Here is a 12,175-nt window from a genome sequence, read left to right as displayed (position 1 = left end):
AGTCGGCCACACATAAGAAAATCGCGTTACTAAAACACTGGGCGTTGCCGTTTTAGCTTCTATCACAGAGACGTCCCAGGAATCGCTGAAATGTGAGTAATAGGCGGGTACGACACCCTTCCATCGAGTGAGACGTCCACAGTAGCGTTGGGCACGACTGTGATGAAATTTGATGGCGAAGTGTCATCATTAACCTACCTTACACCTCACATGAACTTCAGAATTGTGACCTTGTTTTCGCATGTTTCGACATCTTGAATTTGAAACGTCACCGAGCCCGAGGGTGTAGGCGCAGGGCACGCTGCTTTAGCATCGTTAGAGAGATAAATTGCAGACACGTTTGTGACAAATTTCGAACTTGTACGTTGCATCAGAGAATAATTATGGGGTTTCGAAAAAGTGATAACTTTATTTTGTTGTGCAGTATAAAAATGTAGAAGGGAGCTGAAAAACAGCTCAACACTATCCCTCAAAGCTATAACTGGCAACCGATCGAAGGGAGCGGCAGTCATCCAGCAAGAATCTACCTGGTAACAACTATCACAAGTAGAATCCGAAAACAATACCGGCTACGACAGCTATGACTTGAAACTGAAAGCACACTTACTGAAGTACACACAGAGCTGAACTGAACCGTCTTTCAAGGTAGGGAGTGTGAAGGTCCTTCATCCTCCTGTGTGCTGCTGTGTTGGATTTCAATTGGACTCCAAGCTGATACCAACTACGTTGTGACGGATTTCGTTAAGACCCACATTGTGAAATCTAATTCACTGATCACTTTAATTAATTATCGGATAATAGCACTTAAGTGCGGCACTTTAATTTAGTAATAAATGAAGGGATTAGGTGCGTCAGCAGAAAAAAAAACATAGAAAGAGTACATTATAACCATTTAATTCCACAAAATCCCACAGGTATTGTTGAAAGGAAAGTGCGAGTATTAGTTGAGGACCAATTGGATGAAAATCAGTGTGGGTTTAGGCCTGTTAGAGGTTGTCAGGACCAGATCTTTGCTTACGGCAAATAATGGAGGAGTGTTATGAGTGGAACAGGGAATTGTATCTATGCTTTATAGATCTAGAAAAGGCATATGACCGGGTTCCTAGGAGCAAGTTATTGTCTGTTCTACAAGATTATGGAATAGGAGGCAAACTTTTGCAAGCAATTAAAGGTATTTACATGGATAGTCAGGCAGCAGTTAGAGTTGACGGTAATTTGAGTTCATGGTTCAGAGTAGTTTCAGGGGTAAGACAAGGCTGCAACCTGTCTCCACTGTTGTTCATATTATTTATGGATCATATGTTAAAAACAATATACTGGCTGGGTGAGATTAAGATATGTGAACACAAAATAAGCAGTCTTGCATATGCGGATGACTTAGTTGTGATGGCAGATTCGATTGAAAGTTTGAAAAGTAATATTTCAGAGCTAGATCAGAAATGTAAGGACTATGGTATGAAGATTAGCATCTCCAAAACGAAACTAATGTCAGTGGGAAAGAAATATAAACGGATTGAGTGCCAAATAGGAGGAACGAAGTTAGAACAGGGGACGGTTTCAAGTACTTAGGATGCGTTTTCTCACAGGATGGCAACATAGTGAAAGAACTGGAAGCGAGGTGTAGCAAAGCTAATGCAGTGAGCGCTCAGCTACGATCTACTCTCTTCTGCAAGAAGGAAGTCAGTACCAAGACTAAGTTATCTGTGCACCGTTCAATCTTTCGACCAACTTTGTTGTATGGGAGCGAAAGCTGGGTGGACTCAGGTAACCTTATCAACAAGGTTGAGGTTACGGATATGAAAGTAGCTAGGATGATTGCAGGTACTAGTAGATGGGAACAATGGCAGGAGAGTGTCCACAATGAGGAAATCAAAGAAAAACTGGGAATGAACTCTATAGACGTAGCAGTCAGGGCGAACAGGCTTAGATGGTGGGGTCATGTTACACGCATGGGAGAAGCAAGGTTACCCAAGAGACTCATGGATTCAGCAGTAGAGGGTAGGAGGAGTCGGGGCAGACGGAGGAGAAGGTACCTGGATTCGGTTAAGAATGATTTTGAAGTAATAGGTTTAACATCAGAAGAGGCACCAATGTTAGCACCGAGTAGGGGATCATGGAGGAACTGTATAAGGGGGGCTATGCTCCAGACTGAACGCTGAAAGGCATAATCAGTCTTAAATGATGATGATGATGATGATGAAATGTTTTGTTCGAGCCACATCTAATAAATTTCAGTTGCTGTTTTGTTGTTTGCAGTCATCACTCCTGTCACTGGTTCAATGCGGCCCACACGACTTCCTCCCTTGTGCCAACCTCTTCATATCAGAGTAGCACTTGTACCCGGTGCCCTTAACTACTGGTTAGATACATTATAATCTCTTTCTTCCCCACAGTTTTTATCCTCTGTAACTCCCTATAGCACTGTGGATGATATTCCCTCATGTCACAGCACATGTCCTATAATCCTGCCTCTTTTTTTTCTCGGTATTTTTCGTATCTTTCTTTCTTCGCTGATTCTCTCGAGAAATACTAATCAGTCCACCTAATTTTCAGTATCCTTGAATAGCAATACTACTCAAACGCTTCGATTCTCTTCTTTTTCTGTTTTTCCGTAGCCCAGGTTCTCTTCTTTTTCTGTTTTTCCGTAGCCCATGATCCACTACCGTACAATGCTACAGTCCATAAATACATTCTCAGAAATATCTTCATCACAGGGTATTTTTTGTTCTGTCGTTGCAACTATAAAATACGTGATTTTTTTCACCAGGCGCGTTTCGCTTTATTGAGGTAAAGCATCATCAGTGGTCTGTAATTAAGTTATTGACATTTTGATTTACTTCTATATCGAAAAACAGTTGGTTAAGAATAGGTTCATTTGTACTTACGGTGATTTTTTGACTGATTTCTCGCTTACATCGGGAAATACCGTCTGTTAGCACATCTTTGTTTTTGTGTGTTAGACACTGATAATTTTGGTCTAATTTTTAGACGTTCTGCAGCGCTATGCATTTCTCACGACACGCTTTTATGCACACCACTGTATTCTGTTAGTTTTTGTACTGTAAGTATGTGCTGTTGTTTGTCTTTTGTAGTGTTGCCAACGTAACTTTTCCACTACTTTGTCTTTGACCTACAACATCCTTTTTTTAAAATTAGATTATTGTATGTGTGCAATTCTATGTAATTATGTTTCTGTGCATTTATGTACTACGTAAGAGTAGAGAAGGAATAGCGATGGAAACTTTTTAGGGGAGAGGGAAACCATGATGAATGGACATAAGTATATAGCAGTGTGACTGAGTGTGAGTTAGAGGAGAAGGTGAGGAGCGAGAAGTGGAGGAGGGGGGGAGAGTGGGAGAGGGTGAAGGATGGAAAAGGCTCTTTTCTTTTTGATGTAATTTTATCAACTATTCTCTATAGAGTCTGGTTTCCAATATTTAACAATTTATTTTATGATAATGCTTTTTGTAGGTGGAAATTTTCTTGGCAGCGGAGGAGGTGTCTGTCTTTACTGATTTTCATGGTATTTATATCGTTTTCAGTATTGCTTGGTATATGGTGTTCTTCTTTTAGATGATCCGCAAATGTTGAATGATTCAATTCCCTAGCTTCACCCATACCGTGCACTCCCACTTAAAAGAAACCAAATTGAAATGTGTGCACTAAAGTCATTGTTTGTAAATCACTTTATTTCTGGACTCCTTGCTTTTGAACTGGCAGAAATTGGAAGACTTTAGGCTGGCAGTGCTTTGTGTCTGACCACTGCCACTAATAATAATAATAATAATAATAATAATGCTCTGTAGGCCCTACCGTAGAGTAGCAACCATTGCACAGTTACTTATTTGTGTTTTGCTGTAAAGTAGTTCCTTAATAAAGGATAAAGAAGCATTTTTTTGTGGGAACCACCATTTTCATGAGATATTTAAACATATACGACTTTCATGTCTCATTGTTACTGTCAGAGATCCATGGCTAAAGGTAAGTGTCTAATGGGTGGAGTAAGTGAGGAAGATAAACACACGAGATGCATCAAATAAGTATTGCAGAGTATTTGTTTCTGAAAGCAGGTTGGTTTAATCAGGATTCCATTATCCCCCCCCTTCCTCTTTAGCTACAAAAACCTATTTTTCAACATCATCTCCGTTCAATGCGACGGCCTTATGCCACCTTACTGGGAGAACCTGTATACCCGAACGGTACCACTCTACCGGTCAATAACATCCCTATCATCCACATATTCCATCTCGCGGTGTGCATTCTTCATTGGGCCAAACAGAAGTCCGAAGGGTCAAGACTGGACTGTAGGGTGGATGAGGAAGGACAGCCCAGTGAAGTTTGGTGAGCTCCTCCCGGGTGCACAGAATTGCATGAGACCAGGCGTCGTCATAGACAAAGAAAGAGTTAGTTTGCATTTTTGTTGTGACGAACAAGCTGAAGGGGTTTCTACAATTTTCCGAGGGTAGCACAATACCTTCAGAGTTGATCATGATACCATGAGGGAGGGCATCAAACAGAATAATTCCTTCAGAGACCGAGAAGACAGTCACGATAACTTTAGCGGTAGATTGCGCGGCTTTGAACATTTTCTTCGGAGGAGACGTGGTGTGGCGCCACTCCATGGATTGCCGTTTTATTTCATTTTCAAAGTGTTGAATCCATGTTTCACTGCCTCTGATGATGTTCGTCTAAGCATTGTCGCTACAAGCCTCGGTAACGCGCGAGCAAAGTCCTTCGTTGCTGTTTATTGTCTTCTGTTAACCCGGCCGGTGTGGCCGTGCGGTTCTAGGCGCTTCAGTCTGGAACCGCGTGACTGCTACGGTCACGGGTTCGAATCCTGCCTCGGGCATGGATGTGTGTGATGTCTTTAGGTTAGTTAGGTTTAAGTAGTTCTAAGTTCTAGGGGACTGATGATCACAGATGTTAAGTCCGATAGTGCTCAGAGCCATTTTGTCTTCTGTTAGGTGGAGAGGAACCCAGTGGGGAGACACCTTTGAGTACACCTACTGCCGGACGAATGTGTTAGCATTAGCAACACAGACATCCATTGAGCAGCGAGGTGTTTCTGATCCGTTGATCACCTCGAATGAGAGTGTCCGCACGTTCGAAAATCATATAGGTTGGCTCGACCTTGTGCGATGATGACAGAAATATCGCCCAACGACTCATCGTGCTTTTGTTCACCGCCAGGTCTCAGTATACATTCGGCGAGCTCCTACAACTTATCTGCGATGCTCTGATTTTGCACCAAAAGAAACTCAATGACAACCCTCTGCTTGGTTCGCACCTCCGTTATAGATGCCATTTTGAAGGCTACGTGTAGCACTGCCACCTATCGGAATTTCCTGAAATGTAGTGGCTGAGGCGGGAATATTCCGCTATGTCTCACAAGAAATTCCGAATTTTTTTCATTTGAAATTGGATTAAAGAAATGTGTTGCATTGCTTATTGAACTGCCCTCGTACATTCGTTCCACAAGCTGTAACATATACCACTTGTGTCACGCGTTAATGCAAGTAATTGAAACAAATCCGTAATTATCGCAACTGCCTAGTAAGCATGATTCACGCGTTCGAGTTCCCGTCCGACACGCTTTTTCAGTCGTCGCCACTGATTCCGCATAAAGTCCCGATGCAGCTGATATCACCAGTTCCTTTCCATAACTCCCCCCCCCCCTAACCAATTTACGTAATATATATCACAGCTGCGTATTCTGTCGGAAAGAATAGACACCAAGTGTTCATAAAACTCCAATCGTATTTTTTGGTGTATGGAAAATCAGTACTTAAGACGTTACTTTACGGTACCTAGGCGATCCATCACACAGTGTTATTACGTGTATACAACCACTTTGGACATGGCGCTTTAACTATAAATTTAGTACTTAAGTCTGCTCCTTACAAAATACCATACTGTCTTATCCACCTCGTTACTGCACTCTACTGTGAACAAGGAATCAGAAGAACCACGTCAACAAGCTCATGAAAAATCTATTGGTTGTCTGTTCGCCAGCTACGTATTGTAGAAACAGAGTGTGGGACGTAAATTTACTCGACTTAACATAGTGTTACAGCGTGAAGTATTCTCTACCGCTCATTTCTCAGTGATTTACGGCGGACAGATGACGTATAGCCATAAATTAGCATCGAAAGTCTGGCCGAATAATTCACACAGACTTGCGCCTCCTCGGAACCCAGTTCCAGACTAAAAATACGCCGGATGCAGTGGTGCTATTACTTTTGCTGCTTAATGATTTACGAGAAGAGCAGACCTAATTTTGGGCCAGGCCTGTAGTTTGCGATGCCGGCGTACCGTATCACCGTACAGTGCTCGCGGACACAGCCGGGGATCATTACGCGAGGCCCTTATAAATAAATGCCCTCCGGCGGCCCAATTACGCGATTGGCCGCTGCTGATAGCGCCGGAATTATGCGAGCCTCCACTCCATTGTCCGGCGAAGCGTTGCCGTGCTGCTATAAAGAGGGGTTTACGCTCCCGCTGACAAAGACCAGTCTGCACTCCGCATGCCTCCCCCTCTTTCCATGGTTAATGGAGAAAACCCAACATTTCGTGAACCGGCAGAAAAATTTTCGGTGAACATACAGAAGCGCGATACCGTAGACAAAAAAATTGAGACGCACCGGAAAACAGGCACCGATGTCACGGAAATCGGTGGACGTGACTTACGTGTACAGACAAACAAACGATTAAAATTTCAGAAAAAATTGGATGATTTATTGAAGAGAAAGATCTTTACAAATCAAGCAAGTCAGTAATACGTTGCCCCAACTTTGGTCCTTATGCATGCACCGCTCTCTAGTGCATAAGTTGTCGCTGGTGACTGGGACTCGGTTAGGAGCAGGACTCATCACTGAAGACAATTCTACTCCTGTCAGTGAGAATCTAGGCCAAAGACATAGCTGGCCGCTGTGGCCGAGCCGTTCTAGGCGCTGCAGTCCGGAACCGTGCTGCTGCTACGTTCGCAGGTTCGAATCCTGCCTCATGCATGAATGTGAGTGATATCCTTAGGTTAGTTAGGTTTAAGTAGTTCTAAGTGCTAGGGGACTAATGACCTCAGAAGTTAAGTTCCATAGTGCTCAGAGCCATTTGAGCCTTACAGCACAGCGGTACGTCGACGATATTCTACGTCCCGTCTTGTTTTCCTTCGTGGCAAGCCATCCGCAGCTTACATTTCTGAAAGCTAATGCCCACCCGCAAACGGTGCGAGTTTCTACCGCTTCTCTTCCCGCTTGCAAAACCATACCTTGACTAGAAAGGTCGCTGGATTTTTCCCCAAGATTGAAAGTTCGGAGCATTAGGGGCGGGCCCCTCCAACCAGCTCGGGATTTAATGATCTGGCGCGCCGATTGGACAGAATTTGACACTCTATCCTTCAGGAGACGACATCTCTATCAGCCAACGCCAAACCGAAGAACTGCTTGCATAAGAACTAGAGGTGGACTAATACTTCATAGACTTTCATAATTTGTGAAGCTCTTTCTCATGAATAAATCATCTAATTTTTCTCAAATTGTAATCATTTGTTCGTTTGTACGTGTACGTCACATCTACCTATTTCGGTCCCATTCGGGTAACTCGTTCGTGGTACGTAGCCTTTTTCTTTTTTCCGTTAGAGTGTATTGAGTGCTTCAGTTTTCTATAGAAATAGATTATGTGCGATGTCGAGTGGTTCTAGGCGCTTCAGTCCGGAACCGCGCTGCTACTACGCTCGTAGGTTCGAATCCTGCCTCGGACATGGATGTGTGTGATGTCCTTAGTTAGGTTTAAGTAGTTCTAAGTTCTAGGGGACTGATGAACTCAGATGTTAAGTTCCATAGTGCTTAGAGCCATTTGAACCATTTGTGCTATGTCAGTGCTGCGGTAGTAAGCCATAGCTGTTATGTGAAGAAAAAGTTTTTATTGTAATCACTGTACACGCTTTAACGTTAAAATTTGTGCATTACCTATTGATCGCATTACTAGCAATGTTATCCACATGTGTATTTCCAGCAAACGTTACGTGCCGCAGCCAAAGACGGCTTATAACAGAATATGCTATTGTGTGATACTCTGAAACATTTCCTAACCTTTCTTAATCTTTATCCAATAGCAGTTTGATAGCCCTTCCATTTTCTTCCAAATTATTCGCTGAATACAATTTTCATGACGTCAGCTGCAATGTGTACAGGCGTATTACCCAGCTGCAGCATGAGAAAATTTGTGCCAGACCAGGACCCAAACTCGGCATCAATTTTCATGTCTCATTTGGGAAACACGCCTATACCTACTGCAGGTAACATGATGAAAATCGCGTTCAGCGAATAATTTGGAATAATATTTCATACAAGTGCTGACCGTCAAATCGTATACAAGGTCTTCCATTTTAATTTTTGAATATGTGTATGGCCCCCAGGCACGGACCAAGAGGGGTATTTGCCCTAGGCGGCTATTTCAGGAGGCGTCAAATTCGTGTACCTGAAAGAAAAAACCTTGTTTCACACAGCACCAAGCATCCAGAACATGTTGGTCTATCGATTGTTCATATGATTTTGAAACGCATCCCTAATAGTTTTTTTGAACATTTTTGAACAAATTCTAAGCTGTTTTCTGAGCTAATCATAAGTTGATTTTTGAATGCGTGCATAGCGTGCATGATCTCCGTCGCGTCTAGAAACAAAAAGCTTTCCCACACGAAAGGAGACAGGGCTACACGAGCTGAGCCGAATGAACCCGAATGGGTGAATGCCAGTCGCTGTCGGTTTATGTGGTTGATCGAGTGTACGAATGATAAGTATTGTTATAAATACTGGCGGAACTCCTTAGATTCAAGCTACCGAAGTGAAAATAAACGACTAACAGGAATATCAGGTAAGAAAGATTACATATTATCTTCTAGGTGTATGCAAGAAAATGCAATTTTGACAGAATTTTTTTTCTAAATCACTTCACTACTAAGGGCTAGTAGTACAATCCTCGGTTAGTAGCCGGTTAATTCTATTCTCGGAATAGCGTGGAAAACGCGTTGTACGAACACGTAATAACGCCTTACCGTAGAATAAACGCAGGGTAACTAAGCCGGGGATACTAGCAGGGTTAGTGAAGTTATCCGGAGAATAAGCTTTGACAATGGCAGGAATAGTTACAAGATTGTTTGTTAGAATGAGAAAGGAGAAGAGACAGGGATATCGCACAAATTATGTGAAAGAATATGGCGATTCCAAATTTATATAAAAATTTTGTACAACAACTCGTTTCAGATCACATGCTTGAGCAACTGGAGCATATGAATGAAATGTGAAACTATTTCGTAACATAAAACTTTTGACTTGTTGTACGCCTAATAGACATTTGATAATGGTACTTAGTGAGTTATATTCTGTCGTGTTATTTATGTACAGGAGGTGGATAAAAAATTATCATTTGTGCCAAAACAATCTCGCTGATTTCTCATGTGTTACAGTTGCTGCATTATTAGAAAGACCCATTTCGTTTTATCTAGAAGACAGTGACAAAATAGACGTAATCAAATCGAGGAACACCAATAGTATTGGCTACTACTCAGATTAACAGCGTTTCAGTATTAGACAACGACATTTTTTATTTTTCATGTAGAAAAACGATTGTCAAACTTCGGTGATGTAACAGATTCTTTCGCAGAAAGGAGAGCTCGCCGTGTAAAGCTGTGGTAAGATCAGAGAGCAAAGAAATGCTGGGACCTGGGGACTGAAGAAATGTGTACTGTCTTCCTGGTCTCTTGTCTTTACTGCTTTCATGTTTCCTGTATTTAATTTTATCTAACACAGAAGAGAAAGTTATTAGCTAATAACAACAAAATGTGCAAATTTTGTGTGGAGTTCTTATCTTCCCGGTCACAAATAATCCCAGCTAGTATTAATTGTGTTTTTTTTTTAAATTGGGGTAGAATGTCAAACAGACCGAGCCGGCCGGTGTGGCCGTGCGGTTAAAGGCGCTTCAGTCTGGAACCGCGTGACCGCTACGGTCGCAGGTTCGAATCCTGCGTCGGGCATGGATGTGTGTGATGTCCTTAGGTTAGTTAGGTTTAAGTAGTTCTAAGTTCTAGGCGACTGATGACCTCAGAAGTTAAGTCGCATAGTGCTCAGAGCCATTTGGACCATTTTTGAACAGACCGATTGGAAGCAGTAGAGGCACAACTAGACATTTCAATTTCTACTGTCCTGAGTATAGGTTTGATGGCTTCCACTACGAAATATACACGTTTGAATTCCACAGAGCGAAATACAGTGACGTGAAATAGAAGAATTCTGTGTGAAGAGGCATGGCACTGCACTTTGGCACTCTTAAGACCAAACATGTCTTACATTTCCCCACACGTATATGTTTTGTATATATCAACTCTTCAAAAAGATTTGCTCTTCAAATTGAACATTTTTTTGAAAAATCGATTTTTCTTAATTTTTTACGTCCTATCTCAAACGCTCGAGGGGAGGGGGTTTCCCAGGTTCGGAAATTTCGTAGATGCGGGAAAGACGTAGAATACCCACTAACGTTTAACAGTAGGCATTGTAGTATCTGGGTACCAAATTTCAAACAGATGGGCATCGATGGTTATTAAACAATATTTGAATCGATATGTCTGCCGGGCTTTACGACGGCGCAGTACTTCATTCAGAATAGGCATTCTTCCCTGTTTCTGACAAATGGGTGCATGAAAGAGAAACAGTTTGAGGATTCGATCGATGCGTGGTGGGGTAATTTAAGAGGAAAGCGATACACCGGCCGAATGAATCCAGACGCCTTGGACCCAAAGATACGGAAGCCAACGAACCGGAAATCACCCCGGCCCGCGCCCTTCCTTCTTTTCGACTCAATAAACAGCTCACTTTTCCCTCATGAGATTGTGTCCGTGAGTGACTCAACATTACTTCACTTTTCAATGTGTTCCCGTCACATGCAAGACTCGCTTTCTTGTGTTTTAATCAGTGTTTCTGATACCATTGGTTGAAAGTTACAAGATCGCATTTTTTTATATACGAAATGTTTTAAAACGTCTTTGCATAAAACTTACAGGGTAATAGATCACCTCATGTGGACAACTTTTGTTAGAAATAAAATGTTCGCTGACACTTCTTCAGGTCTCTTTTTACTGGTTGTGCCCCTGAGAGTGAGCAGGATGCAGCCATTTTGTAGTCACCTGATCTGCGTGAGTACGGGTAGACCGAAGAAAATTATAGTTCATGATTCGCACGTATCTCTCCACGAAGAGACCCCAATTTCTAAGGTTCTCATCTTGACGTTGAAGCTCTTTTGTCTGCGTTCACTTTTACAATAACATATGTTTTTGGATGGCGTCCACCTTTAGCAAAACACGATTTTGTTTCCTTGTCCCGGACATGTTTCACTGCAGTTGCAGCATCATCAATGTTTTTTTTTATTATTATGGCTGTTAAACAGAAGGAATGTCCTTTACTGCATAAATACGTGTAAATATTAGTTTCTAAATCGTAATTACAGATCTCTGAAGAACACATAATAATATGTATTCATATCTTCTTACCACTTGGTGTGGTTTTCCTGCTGTATAATGTTTTTACAGTGTCTGTTTTTCTTTACAGTTTGTCACCTGCAACTACGTACAACTCAATGCAGGCAAAATATTTACGCAAAAATTATTATTTCTAAAGTGTTATGGCTATGCCTGAAATTAATAATTTATGTGAAAGATTGTGTGTGTGTGTGTGTGTGTGTGTGTGTGTGTATCTGTTTACATTATGTTTGACTTACGTTTTCTGTTTTCGTCTACTTCTTCTTTGTTAACTTCTGTGTATTGAGTTGTCACTCTTACTGTCGCTGTTTACTAGCTATAAAAACAAGATGGCAGACAGTGGAACAGTTGAAGATGTCATTTGCGGTTGCTTATATATATGTGTGTGTGTGTGAAAAGAGAAAGAGAGGGAGGGAGAGAGAGAGAGAGAGAGAGAGAGAGAGAGAGAAAGAGGGGCAGGGAGAGGGAGATGGAGAGAGTAGGTTTAAGGATGTATCATTATTATTAAAATGATATACATTTATTTATTTATTCTTAGTTTTATGTGTTTGTGTGTGTGTGTGTGTGTGTGTGTGTGTGTGTGTGTGTGTGTGTGTAGGGTGGGGGGTTGGGGGGGGGGGGGGAAGTTCTAACGACTGGTGTTATATAATA

The sequence above is a fragment of the Schistocerca cancellata genome, chromosome 1, assembly GCF_023864275.1.
Source record: "Schistocerca cancellata isolate TAMUIC-IGC-003103 chromosome 1, iqSchCanc2.1, whole genome shotgun sequence".
NCBI lineage: Eukaryota > Metazoa > Arthropoda > Insecta > Orthoptera > Acrididae > Schistocerca > Schistocerca cancellata.
Note: the sequence above shows the minus strand (reverse complement) of the source record.